A 14,993-nucleotide genomic window follows, 5' to 3' on the forward strand; every position below is an offset into this window, starting at 1 on the left:
GAAAAACTCAAAATAGAATTACCATATGACCCAGCAATCCCACTACTGGGCATTTACCCAGAGAAAACCATAATTCATAAAGACACATGCACCCCAATGTTCATTACAGCATTATTTACAATAGCGAGGTCATGGAAGCAACCTAAATGCCCATTTACAGACGAATGGATAAAGAAGTTGTGGTACATATATACAATGGAGTATTACTCAACCATAAAAAGGAATGAAATTGGGTCATTTGTAGAGGTGTGGATGGATCTAGAGACTGTCGTACAGAGTGAAGTAAGTCAGAAAGAGAAAACCAAATATCGTATATTAATGCATATATGTGGAACCTAGAAAAATGGTACAGATGAACCGGTTTGCAGGGTAGAAATAGAGACACCTGTAGAGAACAAATGTATGGACCACAAGGGGGGAAAGTGGGCGGGAGTGGCGGTGGGATGAACTGGAAGATTGGGATTGACATGTATACACTAATATGTATAAAATAGATAACTAATAAGAACCTGCTGTATAAAAAAATAAAATAAAATTTAAATGATTAAAAAAAAAGAAAAAAAAGAACCTATCTCTTTCAATTTCTCAGACCTTTTTCTGTGTTTGCTTCCTTCCTAGGTAAGCTTTCTCCTCTTGGTAGCAATATGGCCACTAGCAGCTCTATACTGCAAATACCCCGCCTGTATTCTCATGACTTAGCTTCCTCTGAGGAAAGCAGATTTCTCCTTTCCAATCCTTTCAACTCTTATTGGCTTTGATTGAGTTATAAGCCCATCTTGACCAATCACTGTGGCCAGGGGTTAGTTTCCTCTAATTGGCTAGCCCTGGGTCACATGACCATTCCTAGCGCTCAGGTGGGGCAGCCACATTGAGTGGGGGAAGGACAGTTTCCCAAAGGAAAAATGGGGAGCTCTTAACAGAGATTCCAGAACCTACTCTTTTAAAACAGTGAATTGGATTTGCACCAATAACCTCCGACATATGTTAAAGAATCCTGGTGGAGGGACATCCTGGTGGTTAAGAATCTGCCTGCCAGTGCAGGGGACATGGGTTTGAGCCCTGGTCTGGGAAGATCCTACATGCCGCGGAGTAACTAAGCGCATAAGCCACAGCTACTGAGCCTGTGCTCTAGAGCCTGCGAACCACAACTACTGAGCCCGTGTGCCACTACTGAAGCCCGCGTGCCTACAGCCCGTGCTCTGTAACAAGAGAAGCCACCGCAGTGAGATGCCCGCACAGCACAACGAAAACTAGTCCCTGCTCGCTGCAACTAGGGAAAGCCTGCGTACAGGAACGAAGACCCAATACAGCCAAAATAAATAAATAAAATAAATTTATATATTAAAACAAGAATCCTGGTGGAGGATGAGGAGATGCCATTCATTTTTTTATTCAGTATATGTTTATTGAGGGTTCTATATGTGTGCAACAGTGTACTAGGCTCAGGGGATAAAATAGTGAATGAGATGGACAAGTCCTTGCTGTCATGGAGCTTAAATTCCAGTAGTGTACCAACAAATAAATGTTACTTGAGCACTTACTATGTACAAAACACTGTGTTCCAACTCTACTTCCTTTCCCCTCTCTTCCATATAAAGAGAGAGAAAATGTGGCCTTTCCCTCTAGCAGTCTACAATATACCAAGTCAGATAAAATAGTGATAAATAATAAGAACAAATGGTAAGTGCCCAGAGTTATACAAACAAGAAAATGCTCTGAGACGGGGCTGTGCTGAGGAGGAATACTACTGCTACTAATGGCAATAATAATAATAATGGCTAACACTCATTCAGTGCTTACTGGGTACCAGGCACTGTGCTAAGAGCTTTCTGACCAATATCTCCTTTAACGCCAATAACAACCCTATGAAGAAAGTACCCCATTTTACAGAGGAACGAACCAGGGCTCAGAAAAGTGAAGTCAACTGCCCGAGAGCACACAGCCAGGCGTCAGAGTCAGCGCTTGAACCCAGGTCTCTTTGACTTCAGAGTCCATAACTTTAACTCTCACATAGTTCTGGGCCTGGAGAGACGGGCAGGAGGTTTGGGGCCAGGACAGGTGGGCCTATAGTGTACCTGGCGTGGGGATGGGGGCGCAGAGGGCAAGGAGCCGGGAGGAACAGGCTTTGTTCTTCTGTCTACACAGAGGGCTTTCTCTGCTTCTCCATACACATGGCAGAAAGTGGCCGTCCCCAGCTTTGGGTCCAGTTCCTAACCCTCACTCCCTGGTGCCAGTTACAAACTGGCAGCCCTGTAGGTCAAATATGATGCACAAGATATTCTTAGCGTGTGGCATTAAAAAAAAGAATTAGAGCCCAATATTTGAAAATTGGGAAATTTCACATAAAAATATGGAAAATCAGAATATCTGACAAGCTTGGGCCTATATCCCCATGGCAACCATCTGCCAGAGCAGAGTAGCAGCTGCTGTCATGAGACAAGGGCCGAACTCTCCATTTGCCACCATCGCCTGCTCCCCATTGTCTCTCCTTGGGCTTTTCCGCTAATTGTCATTACTGATGTGACCCTGGGGGGCATTTGGACTACAGTCACTACGTCCCAATTTCAAAGTCCCAGAATACAGAGTTCAGCTCAGCTTGGGTCAAATGTACACCTCTGGTTCAAACACTGTGATGATCACAAGGCAGGCTTTGGTGAGGTCGACATGAGTCTAAGGGCACCTCTTCAGTGAGGTCTGTAGGCAACAGTGGGTCTCAGGAAAAGGGCTGCAGTTGGATAGACACTCCCAGACAAGTCTAGCACAAAGGGGGAAGAAATTAAGGCTGAGAGCCTACTTACAAGACATGTAATAATCTAGGCTTCAGGTCATGATGAAGGTCTGAACTGAACCAGAAACAGTGGGAATGGAGGAGAAAGGAGGAGATTTATAAGATGCCAAGAGCATGGTGATTTGTGGACAGGGCCGAGAGATGGCAAAGAAGACATCTGAGCCTCTGGGTAACAGGGTAAAATGTGGTGTCATTCATCAAGATGGGGAACCCAGGAGGAGGGGCAGGTTTGGGAGGAAGTAAAGAGTTGGGTTTGGGGCATGTTGAGCTGGCTGTGCCTGGGGGTCATGCAAATAGAGCTGCTTAGTGGCATTTGGGGGAAGATCTGTGCTGGAGATATGGTCTGGAAAGTGACCAGCAAAGAGGTGGAAGTTAAAGACCTGGGCACAGATTAAACCTGGGAAGGGGCAAGAAGATAGGAAGGGGAGAGAGCTAAGAGCAGAACCACGAGGAACAACGCTGAGCAGGGAGAGCAGCCAGCAACCAGTGCTGGTCACAGAGGGAGGAGGAGAACCAGGGGGCTGTGGCCTCACAGAAGGCCGGGAGGGAGAGTTTCAAGAAGGGAGTGGTCAGAGTGTTTAGAGAGGGCAAGAAGCAAAGGTCCAGAGACAGTATTTTGGATTTGGCAACTAAGAGGCCATTGATGAGTGTGATGGGAGTGGAGTGGCTGGGCGGAAGGCAAGGCACAGGGGCTGAGAAATGATTGGGCAGGGAGGATGGGAGGCAGGGTGTCAACTCTGCCTAGGACCGGGGTGCAGCGGGAAGGAGTTTGTCCACGGGCAAAGAGTTTGTGTCAGACAAGATTCCATGGGAAGGCCTGGCTACAGGCTAGAGACCCAGGTGTAGCTGATGTCTTATTCTGGGTACAGGAGGGCCTGGGAAGGACTCAGGTGCCGGGTGCTGTCGTGTTTGTGGAGCCTGAATGAAAGCGCACCCTAGGAGCCAGGAGAGAGAAATTGCCCTGAGAGTAGGCCCGGGCTTTGTGGCTGGGTTTTGCTGGGTTTTCCCCTCTGCATCTAGTTTCCTTGATCCACTGATTATCTCAGGCTGGCTTTGCTGAATGACTCAGGAGCTGAAGCAAGCTCTGCTTACTTGGTTTCACAGTTCTGGGGGAGGGGCAGTCGGATGCTTTCCTGATAACTGAGAAACAGTCATTAGATACTGAAAGAAGGACAATTAGGCCTCAGCTTCAGGAAAATAAGAGAGAGACAGGGGAGGGAGGGAGAGAGGGAGAGGGAGAGGGAAAAGAAGAAAGGAAAAAAAAAAAAAAAGAAGGCTCTCTAAGCAGGAAAGAATTTTAGTGCCTGGATCTGGAAGCAAACAGCTGATGCTGGGATCCTTTGCCTCTCTGCCTCCTGCTGTATCTTAATAAAAATAACAATATGTAGCAGTTACTGAGTGCTTTCACCCTAGCCAGGCACTGTTCTAAGGGCCTACAGGCTTTATCTCTGAAGTCTACTACTTTGACTATCCGGTTTGACATGAGGAAGTTGAGAGTTAAGAGAGGTGAAGTCACTTGCCTGGGGCATCCAGCCAGTAACGGGAAGTTCTGAGAAGTGATTGCCAGAAGCCTGTGTTCTTTGCCCTGTGCAGCTCTGCACTTCTGAGGATGTCTCTAGGTGACACAGCAAGGCTGTGGGATTGGCGAGGGGCCTCCCAAATGAAGATCCTCAGCAAATACCTGGAAAACAAGCTTCTCTCCAGCTTGGATTTCTACTGAGAAGGAAGGGACAGGATCCTCTCAGCTTGTTCTGAGGCTCCTTGTCACCTGAGACCCTCTTCCAGGGCTCCCTCCCCCGAGCTTCTAAGCTCAGGGATAAAGGGCCTATTCATCAGGCCTCCCAGAGCTGGTCTGGAAGTGGTCTGGCAGCAGCCAGTGGTTAGTCTCCCCTCCTCGAGCCTGTCTTCCCTGCCCCTCCCTCTGGACTTGACACCTGGTATCTCTTTCTCGTGTCCATGAGCCCAGGGCGCGTGAGGCCCAGGCGGGCATGGTATCTCTTTCTCCCTAAACTGTCCCCAAAGCAGGCACAATTTTGTGTGCTGCCCGCCCCCACTGTCAGTGCACTTTTCCAAGGGTTCCTGTGGAATCCAGGCTCCAGTAAACACCCAAAGAGGAGGAAGTGGGCCAAGCAATGAGCCTGCGATTGCATCAGGGCTGACGCACTCCCTGCCTTTTCCCCCACCTCAGTCTCCAGAGGAGCTCCTTGGGGCCAGGCCCAGCCCAGGAGAGAGGCTCAGGCCAAGGTGAAGAAGGGGATGCTGGGGAGGGATGCAGATTAAATTGCACTCTCCTTGGCTTGAGAAAGAAACAGCCAACAGATTTGAAAGCTGGAGATGATGCAAAGGTGAGTCATTGGAGGAGAGGGTCCGAAGAGGCTGGGAAAGTAACATTTACAGAGTGCCTACCAGGTGCCATGTGACAATAATAACAATACCATCTGACTTAGGGACACATCAGGCACTAGATCAGGAGATTCTGTAATAAGAAGTAACTAGCACTTTATTGTGTGCTGGTGCTATGTGGTTCACCTGTGTTAGCCCATCTAATTCTAGCAACACTTATGAGTTGCATGATTATGATGATTCTTTTACAGGTGAGGAAAGTGAGACTCAGAGGGGTTAAAGGCCAGAATTATCTCTCAGTTGATCATTGAAGAGTCAGGGTTTGGATCCAAGTCTATCTGTTCTTTGATTCATCATTCTATATTAATGAATGTAATTTTTCTCAACAGGAGTAGGGTCGTTATTATTAGCTTTGGTTTATAGATGAGGAAACTGAGGCTCAGGAAAGTGAGTTGACATGCCTGAGGTCACAGTGCAAATCTCAACTCTTGTCACCCTTAATTTGAGGCTCTCATGCTGAATTCTTTGGGCTCAAGAGGAAGGAACTCTTGCTAGAGTGCTGCTAAGAGTCCTTTTCAATGCAGTGTGAGTCACATATTGTTTCTCCCCTCCCTGCAAGGTCACCTCTCTGGGCAGTGATAGAATCGACACCCGCCTCTGTGAAGTCACTTGTCACACTGGCTTGTGGCTGCTGACCCAGCTTTCCCTCTGGACTGCCAGCTCTCTGACGGCCAACCCTGGCTATTCAGTCATCTCTCTGTACTGCTAGTGCCTGGCCCAGAGGAGGGCTTGTTGGAATGAATAAATGGATTGAGTTGAGGAGCTGGGATTTGAACCTAGGCCTTTTGGGCTCCCTCACCCTGATGCAGGCCCCTCTCACCAGTGAGGCCTAGTTACACAAGCTGCAAAGCAAATAGCCAAGGCAGGAGGTCAGCTGATTTGAATCCTTTCCCTCTCCTCCCCTTTCCTTTTCTAGAAGCCAAGGAGAAACATGAAAACTCAAATATGCCCTGAACCAGTCTCAACCCCCAAGTCAAGGAATGTAAAGGTGAGGAGTTGCCATGGTAACAGCAGAGCCAGGTGTGCTGGCGAATACTCAGTTTCTGCAGGGAGGTACTGCCTGGTGCCTGTCTGAGGGTTTACTGCTTCTGGCTACAGGGGAGCTGCATTTCATTTGTTCCTCTTGACGTAACCTTACAGGAGACTTTTGCTTTTCATTGCTTCCATTTTCTTCTAAGTGAAAGGGGAGGAAAAAAAATCCCTTCCCCACCTGCTCAGAGAAACGCTAGAAAAACACCAGCAGTCCCATCAGAGGCTCTGCTGCTGCTGGTCATGAAACCCCATCATCACTTAAATTGCTCTATTTTAAAGGTTTGTGAAAACTGCACCAAATTGATTTTTCCCATATCACTTCTATCTGTTGCTTCTGTGGTTTCTCTTCTTCAGTGCTGCATTTTCTGGGAGCAAGAGAGCAAGTCTATATGGAAACTTGAGGTACTCTGATGTGGTTTGGGAACCAAAAAATAAAAGTGTTTAAGAGAGTACCAATTTTTTTTCTTTCTTTTACTTACTCACATACTTATGTTTTTTTTTTTTTTTTTTTACCCTGGGTCTGTTGAAAAAGATTTGGCTCACAGAGTAAAAACTTAATTTAGCTTCAGGTCATGATCACTGTTGAGCAGAGAATCTTATAATCACAAGGATGGAAAGAGCCTTAGAAGTCACCTGGCTCAGAGGTCCCAGAAGTTTAAAAAGTAAGGAGGAAAATCCAGACATGGTTGCTAGCTTTTAGTTTGGCCAAACAAAAACATTAAAGAAAAACAACTATCATTTACTACAACCACTGCTTCATGAAAGGAAGGACATTTTAATACCAAAAAAGATAGGAAGGGTATACTTTCAGAATGAAAACCTGTCCCTTAAACTGAATAGATTTAGCATAGGAAATTTACCTTTTTATCCTTAATTTTCTGCTATCCCCATCCACTAGCACCAGTCTGAGTGTGGACATTTGAGAAACCACTGATTTAGTTTACTGTTCCTACCAGTAGTTCTTGGAGATGGTGTCTTGGCCTCTGCTCAGATACCTCTGACGGCTGGGGCGCTCATTACCTTCCCTCTTTGGATAATTCAAGCTGTCACTTCTTTTTGATCTCCCCTCTCTTGCCTGCCCTTCTTCAGGTTGGTTATTGTCCCTCATGTATGCTCCCTTATCTCCCCTACAGTTACCACTTTTGCAGCATTTATCTCACAGTGTTGTAATCACTGGTTGATACATCCATCAACAACTAGACTGTCACCTTCCTGAGGGCAGGGTCTACATCTGTTTACTGCTGGACCCTCTGGCCCATCACCCGGCAGAAGCTCATCAATAATTGTTAACTGAAGGAATGAACTTCTACCCACCAGACTAATGATATCATGAAATAATAGTAATAATAATCATGAAAATAACACATTATTTAATGTGTACTATAGCCTGAGCACTTTGTGTGATTTTGATCAGGGTCAGGCTTTTATGTCAGGGCATTTGGAATAAGATGAAAATGATAATCTATGAGGCATGTTGCTTTAAAAGGAACAGTTTCTCTGGGAATTTATCCTACAGAATTCCTCTAAAAGGGCTAAAAAATGTATGTGCAGAAATGTCGATTGTAGTACTGCTTGTATTAGCAAAAAAAGGAAACAATCCAAGTATCTATCATTAGGGAATCTGTTAAATAAATTACAGATCAGCCATACTATGTACACAGCCTTTAAAAGAATGAGGTAGATCTAAATGTATTGACATGGAAAACCGTCCAAGACATATTGTTAAGAGAAACAATCCCAACCCTATTATAAACACGCACACATGTATATGCATATATGAATACACAGAAAAAATATGAATGTACAGAGAAAAATTGGGAGGAACAATATAATACAAATTGTTAATAGTGGTTCTTTCTTTGGGTATGATTATGGGGGACTTTTACTTTATTAAGCATTCATCTCTGTAATTAAAAATTTTTTTTATAGGAAGCATGTCTTAGTTTTTAACAGCGTTATTATTATTATTATTTTTGGCCACACCACGTGGCCTGTGGGATCTTAGTTCCCTGACTAGGGATCGAACCCGGGCCCCGGCAGTGAAAGCACTGACTCCTAAACGCTGGACCGCCAGGGAATTCCCTTAACAGTCTTATTAAAGTATAATTTATATACTATAAAATGCACATATAATTTTTAAGGCTGGGACTGAGGGTTAGAACACAACTAGAAGGAAAAGCTGCTGACATTGAGGCTAACCTAATCTTTTGTCCTTTTGCCTGCCCTTCTGTTCCCTTCCCCACAATGGGTCCGCCCACCCTCCTCAGGCCCTCAATATCTCTGAGTGGCCTGGGAAACTCCTTTTCTTTATCTGGGCCTATGAAAGGAGAGGCTACACTAGGATGACTTCCGAAGTTCTTTCACACATTAATTCCGGTGAATTTGTAGTCCTTCTGCTCTCTCCTACTGAAATTCATTTTTAGAGAGGAGTTGATAAATCTCATTCTCATTACATGAAAATGGCTGGAAAGGCCCAGCTTTTCACTCTTGTGATGTTTGCATTTTAACAAATGAAGAACTGTCATTTTGGCTTTAAGCCAAGAAAGAAACCTTCAATTGTGCAGTTTATGTGTACACAAGTTGAGGATAGGGTAGGGGATATGTTGAGGGTAGCAGGGCAGGGAGCCACTGTGCGGGGGGGGGAAAGTCAGGATTCTGGCCATAGCACCTGACAGAATTAAGACAACTGTGCACCATCAGCGAAGGAATCCTCTCAATTTCACAATGTGACCTTGATTGCCCCATTTAACCTGGTGCTTTGAAGTCTCAGTGTGTAGAAACATTATCACGGTCAGAGAGCATATATTAAACATTTATACACAAGCAGATAATCTATGTCACTCCAAAAGAAGTTGCCATAATGAAAAGAGCTTACACGGTTAAACCAACACCTGTAAGGTAGGTAGATCGTAACCACATTCTCATTCGGGAAGCAGACTGCATAGAGGTTGAGGGTGTGAGGCTCAGAACAAATACTCTCTGGGTTCAAATCCTGCCTCTATCACATACTAGCTGGGTGACCTTGGTCAAGTGGCTTCTCTGTTATTCACCTCAGTTTCCCCGTATGTAAAATGGGTATAATAATTTCCGCCTCCTAGGATTGTTGTGAAATTAAACTCGTTAATAGCTATAAAGGGCTTACAACAACAGTGCCTAGCACATAGTAAGTGCTCAATAAGTGTTAGCTCTGAGCATCATTACCTCCTAATCACTTTGTTCATTGTGTAGGGAAGTTCGCTGCTTCACTTCCAACAGCGCTTGTTTCACTTATTAATAAATTCTTTGGTATTTTCCAACTGTCAAACGGGGAAACTAAGTCTCGAGGTGTCAGGGAAAGCTGTGAACTGAAAGGAGTAGTCAGGGCAGCGCCAGAGGTTAAAGTACTGGCCTGGAGTCCGCTGCTGTTTCTCAGCACCGCCTTGAGCTGATCCCCGCCCTCTGGGGGCCTCAGTTGCCCCATCTTTAGTAAGATAAAATAAGGAGTTGCACCATGTTTCTAAACTTTCGCTCCCTCGCTCGCTCGCTCGCTCTTTGTCAGTTCCTTAAGTCGTTTTCCTTTTGCCTCTCTGGCTGAAATCCAGTAACACCTGACAGCGGTGGAGAGGGGTATCCTAATAGCTGATTGGCCGAGGGAAGGATCCAGAAGGAGGCCGCGGCCTTCCAGTGCACCCAGGCCCAGGCTTGATTCAGCAGCAGTTTTCCAGCTCCTACCGGCACCAGAGGAGGGAACTCCTGACCCGCGGACCCACCCGCGAAGCAAGCCTTGACGTCTCCCGGAATTTACAGCTCCTCTCCCTCCCCGCTGGGCTTCCCCAGGCAGCACGCACCCAGGCTCTTCTTTTGGAGGCTGCCGCCTAGGGCAAACTGCAGGGGTCTGCACAACTCCCCGGGGCTTCCCGCAGAAGCTGATTGACAAGCACGGGGGCGGGGGTGGGGGGTGGGGGGTGGAAGGTTCCTGCAGCCCTTAATGACCGGCGCCCTGCCCCCTCGGCCTCCGCCCCTGTAAAGAGGGCTGTAAAATTCCGGAAGAGAGATTAGAGGCAGGGGATGGGTGGGGCGGTGAATCAGTACATTCCTTCCTCCCCCTGCCTCCCCCTCCCCGGTTATCACTTTGGGGGGGTTGAGTCCTCTCTTGGCCTTCTCCTGACCGGTCCACTGCCAGGGTCCAGACAAGCTAAGCAGTGCTGGGCGGGAACCTCCCAGGGTCAGCTGAACTTTCTGGAGCCCAGATCGCTCATTTTGCAGCTCATGACCCCGTTTGGTTTCGGGTTGGGGAATTTTGGTCGTTGCTGCCAACTGGGTCCTTTGCATATAGAGTAGTTCACAGGCCTGCCTGTGCATTTGTCAGTAGCTCCCATTTATTGGGCAAGCCCTGGCTCTGTCTTTTCTTCCTAAAACTTTGCAGCGTAGGCATACCTTATCTCGCGTTAGCTAGGAAATCGGCAAGCTCAGAGAGGTTAGGTAACTTGCCCAAGGTCAAACAGTGGCAGAGCCAGGAATAATCCCAGCTCTATCAGTTCCATAGATTTCCCATCACACCCTGCAGCTTCCTTTACTTTAGGACTCTGAAAGGCAACACTTATTAGGGGGTACGGAAGTAACATGTATGGACTACCTCCTACCGTGCTGCGTAGTTTAAATATATTGTCTTTTATGATTTATTTTTTCACAACAACCCCCTGAGATAGATGTGATCATCACCGCCATATTACACACTAGGCAACTTTAATAAATTTATTTATTTGGCTGCGTTGGGTCTTTGTTGATGCGCGCGGGCTTTTCTCTAGTTGCGGCAAGTGTCGTTAAGGTACAGGGTCTTCTTATTTGCAGTGGCTTCTCTTGTTGTGGAGCATGGGCTGTAGGCATGTGGGCTTCAGTAGTCGTGGCATGCGGTCTCAGTAGTTGTGGCTCGTGGGCTCTAGAGCGCAGGCTCAGTAGTTGTGGTGCACGGGCTTAGTGGCTCCACGGCATGTGGGATCTTCCCGGCCCAGGGCTCGAACCCGTGTCCCCTGCATTGGCAGGCAGACTCTTAACCACTGTGCCACCAGGGAAGTCCCACCAGGCAACTTTAGAAGTTGGGAATTTGAGGGGCAGAGCTGGGGTTCCTGTAGAGTCATAGTACAAAACCACAGTTAATGTCCGTGTAGTGCTTGACAGTTTACAAAATACGTTCAAGATCTTCATTTCAGGAACTTCCCTGGTGGCGCAGTGGTTAAGAATCCGCCTGCCAATGCAGGGGACACAGGTTCGAGCCCTGGTCCGGGAAGATCCCACATGCCACGGAGAAACTAAGCCGGTGCACCACAACTACTGAGCCTGTGCTCTAGAGCCTGCAAGCCACAACTACTGAGCCTGAGTGCTGCAACTACTGAAGCCCGTGTGCCTAGAGCCCATGCTCCACAAGAGAAGCCACTACAATGAGAATCCACAGCAAGAGAAGCCACCGCAATGAGAAGCCCGCGCACTGCAACGAAAAGTAGCCCGCGCTCTCTGCAACTAGAGAAAGCCCACGCACAGCAACGAAGACCCAACGCAGCCAAAAATAAATAAGGTTTAATAAATAAATAAATAAATAAATAAATAAATCCTTTTTTTTTTTTAATTTAAAAATCTTCATTTCAGAGCTACCCCATTTCACAGATGAGGATAGAGGTTCAGTCCTGAAGTTAAGCCGTCTGTCCAAGGTCACAAAACTAACAGTGATAACAAGAGCCTGCAGTTTTGAAATAAACTCTGTAGAGCCAGTAGTAGCAAAGCTCATTCCATTTACTCATTCCACAGTGCCAAGTACTGTTCTAATAATTGTAATAATAGCTAACATTTATTGAACACTTACTATGTGTCCTGTATGGTGCTACCTGAGTTATGTACACTAACTCCTGTAATGCTCAAAACCATGTCATGAGGTAAGTACTGTTTCCTTTTCCATCTTACGGATAGAAAAATTAATACTAGATGAAATAACTTCCCGAAGTTACACAACAATATAATGGCAATGCAAGGATGCCTGATGAAACAGTCTAGGGTCCCAGGGTAGCAACAAGGCACCTTGGTTGTGTCCCCACTTCTGTCTAAAACCATTTCCCTGAGGGTCTCGGTTTCTTTGCCACACCACCGTTACTTCTTTCTCTAACCCCTGTGTGTGGCAGGCCCACACAGCTCCCGCTCTCAAGGAGCTAATGCTCCATAAAACCAGTCAAGAAGGCCGCCAGCTTTGCCTCACAGGGGCGCTGGAAGGATTAATAAGCTAATGGCACTTGGAATGCTTCAGCAAAGGCGCTGGATAAACTCAGGGCACTTATGTGTAAAACTCACTGCCAAGGGTGGTTCACGCTGTAATAAGGTGCCTGCAGCCCAGTTCCTGATCTGTTTGAGGTGTGCAGTTTTCCTTGGGAAACCATTTGGATGAGGTCATTCACGTCAGGGGTTAGAGCATTTCCCTGCTGTCCTGGGAGTGCGGGGAGTTAGTGGTGCCATGGTCTCAGGGCTTTTGCTCCCAGAGGGGGGCGTTTCCAATATCTCAGAAGGGATTCCAGCTTACTATGATGTACACCAGTTATTGATTGGAGTCAGAGACTAACCTCATGCTTATGTGGGCTTCAGAGGCAGACACCTGGGCTGAATCCTGCTTCTGTCACTTCGTCTCTCTGAGCCTCCAGTCCCTTTTATTTTAATGTTTTTGGCCGCACCATGCAGCTTGCAGGATCTTAGTTCCTGACCAGGGATTGAACCCAGGCCCTTGGCAGTGAAGGCACAGAGTCCTAACCACTGGACTGCCAGGGAGTTCCCTCCAACCCTCTTAAAATGAGGATGGTAACAACTTCCTCACAGGGTTATTTTGAAGCATAAACTTGATAATATATTTAAAAACATCTGCCCAGGGCTTAGAATAGATGCTTAATAAATGGTACCTGTTATGATAGCTATTTTTGTTATCCTTATGTTGTGTGTGTGTGTGTGTGTGTGTGTGTGTGCGCGTGTGTTTTCAGCCATGCCGCAGGGCATGTGGGATCTTAGTTCCCCAACCAGGGATCGAACCCGTGGCCCCTGCAGTGAAAGCACGGACTCCTAACCACTGGACTGCCAGTGAAGTCCCATGTTGTTATTATACTATTTACTGACATTTTAGGGCTGGGCTAAATCCATTTCTCAACAATCTACTACACTGCCCCAAGTAAGACAGTCTAAATAGGGGAGAACGTGAAATAGGCATTTATAATACACGTGATACATGCTATGATAGGGGATTGCATAAGGTGTTTTGAAACTTTAGCAGACGAATCAATAACCAGGAGACTCAACCAAAGTTTTGCAGAGCAGGTAGTTCTCTGTCTCAAGCCTGTGCTTCGAGGAAGTGGAAAACGCTGCCTGCTGGAGGCAGGTAGAACGTAAGAGCAGCAGCTGAGCCTGTGCTCCTCACCCAAAGGGCCTTGATTCTGATCTGCAGCCCCTCTTGCTTCAAGGCCTCTCAGCTCCTACACAGCTCTGCCACCCAGCCTTGCCCTGGAATAACTACCCCCTCCCGGGCCACCTGCTAGAGGTGAACATCCTGGGTTCTGTGCTGTGGCGTGATGTGGCTGAGTCATAAGACCTTTCTTTTCACCGCTAAGCTCTAATGGAGGCCTTCTGGTCAGGAGCAAAGCTCCAGGTCTACCTTGTGGGGAAGGCTCAATGATGACTACTGACCATTGCTTCTCCCCACAGGGCCAAGCGAACATGTGTGTGGTGGTGCTGGGGGGCAGGTGAAAGGCAGCCCAAGGGGCAGGAGTCCCTTCTAGATAGGTGCCAAGTCTGAGCAGGTGAGGCTTCCCAGAGTGGCGAGGGAGGACAGAGCCCCTGCCCCCCTCCTCCAACTCTCATGGGTAAGCCTCCCTCCTTCCTCTCAAGCCAGCCCCTAGTGTCTTTCCTGCTGCCATGTGGCAGTGGCCCAGACCAATCTCCCAACTCACCTGTGACCACATTTTCCAAACCAAAACTCAGAACGCATGGTCTGACAAAGAAAGAATTTCTGGCCACCTTCTAAATACAAGAGAGAACACTGAGATCTCTTGGATAATCCCTGTCGTTAAATTCAGGGTCTCCTTTTTATCAGGAATTTTTCATACGTAATGAAAACAGCCCCATGAGGTAGCGGATAACTATTTCCATTTAATAGTTGAAAATACGCAGAGAGAGGAAATAACTTGCCCAAGATACTACATCCCGGAAGTTTGAATTTTGATCTGCTGCTCGCTGTTCCTAGGTCTGGGTGTGTGTGTGTGTGTGGCGCGCGGTCGGGGAGTAAGGGTAGGGGGACACAGAAATATCCTTCGCTATTGCAGACGCACACGCCATTTATCTGGGGCCTCGGGAAAGGGCAGCCAAGAACTGAGCTGCCCGGGTTCTCACTTCTGGGCTGGAAATCCCCGAGCAAAGGGCTCGGTCGCCGCCTTGTCCCATCAGGATCCGGCCTCAGGCCTCACGGCCCGGCCGCGGGAAAAGGCCCTTCGACCTTGACGGTCACCCCACGGCCTCGGGCTCTGGCCCAGTCCAGGTGCGGATGGGCGGGCCGCGGCGTGGGTGAAGGACACCCAGGCCAGGTTCTGCCCCCCCCCCTCCCCGGTCACATGGACGCGCCTTCCGCAGCCAGGAGTGCTGAGCGGAACGAACCACGAGGAGGAGCGGGGGAGGCGCCGAGGGCAGTGGGTCAGCGCCCCGCGGGGCAGGTGGGCGGGCCCCACCGCCCCGAGCCGGCCCGCCAGCCAGTCAGCGGGCGCGGGGGGCGGGCCGG

This window comes from Grampus griseus (genome assembly GCF_964374135.1).
Source record: "Grampus griseus genome assembly, chromosome: 1".
NCBI lineage: Eukaryota > Metazoa > Chordata > Mammalia > Artiodactyla > Delphinidae > Grampus > Grampus griseus.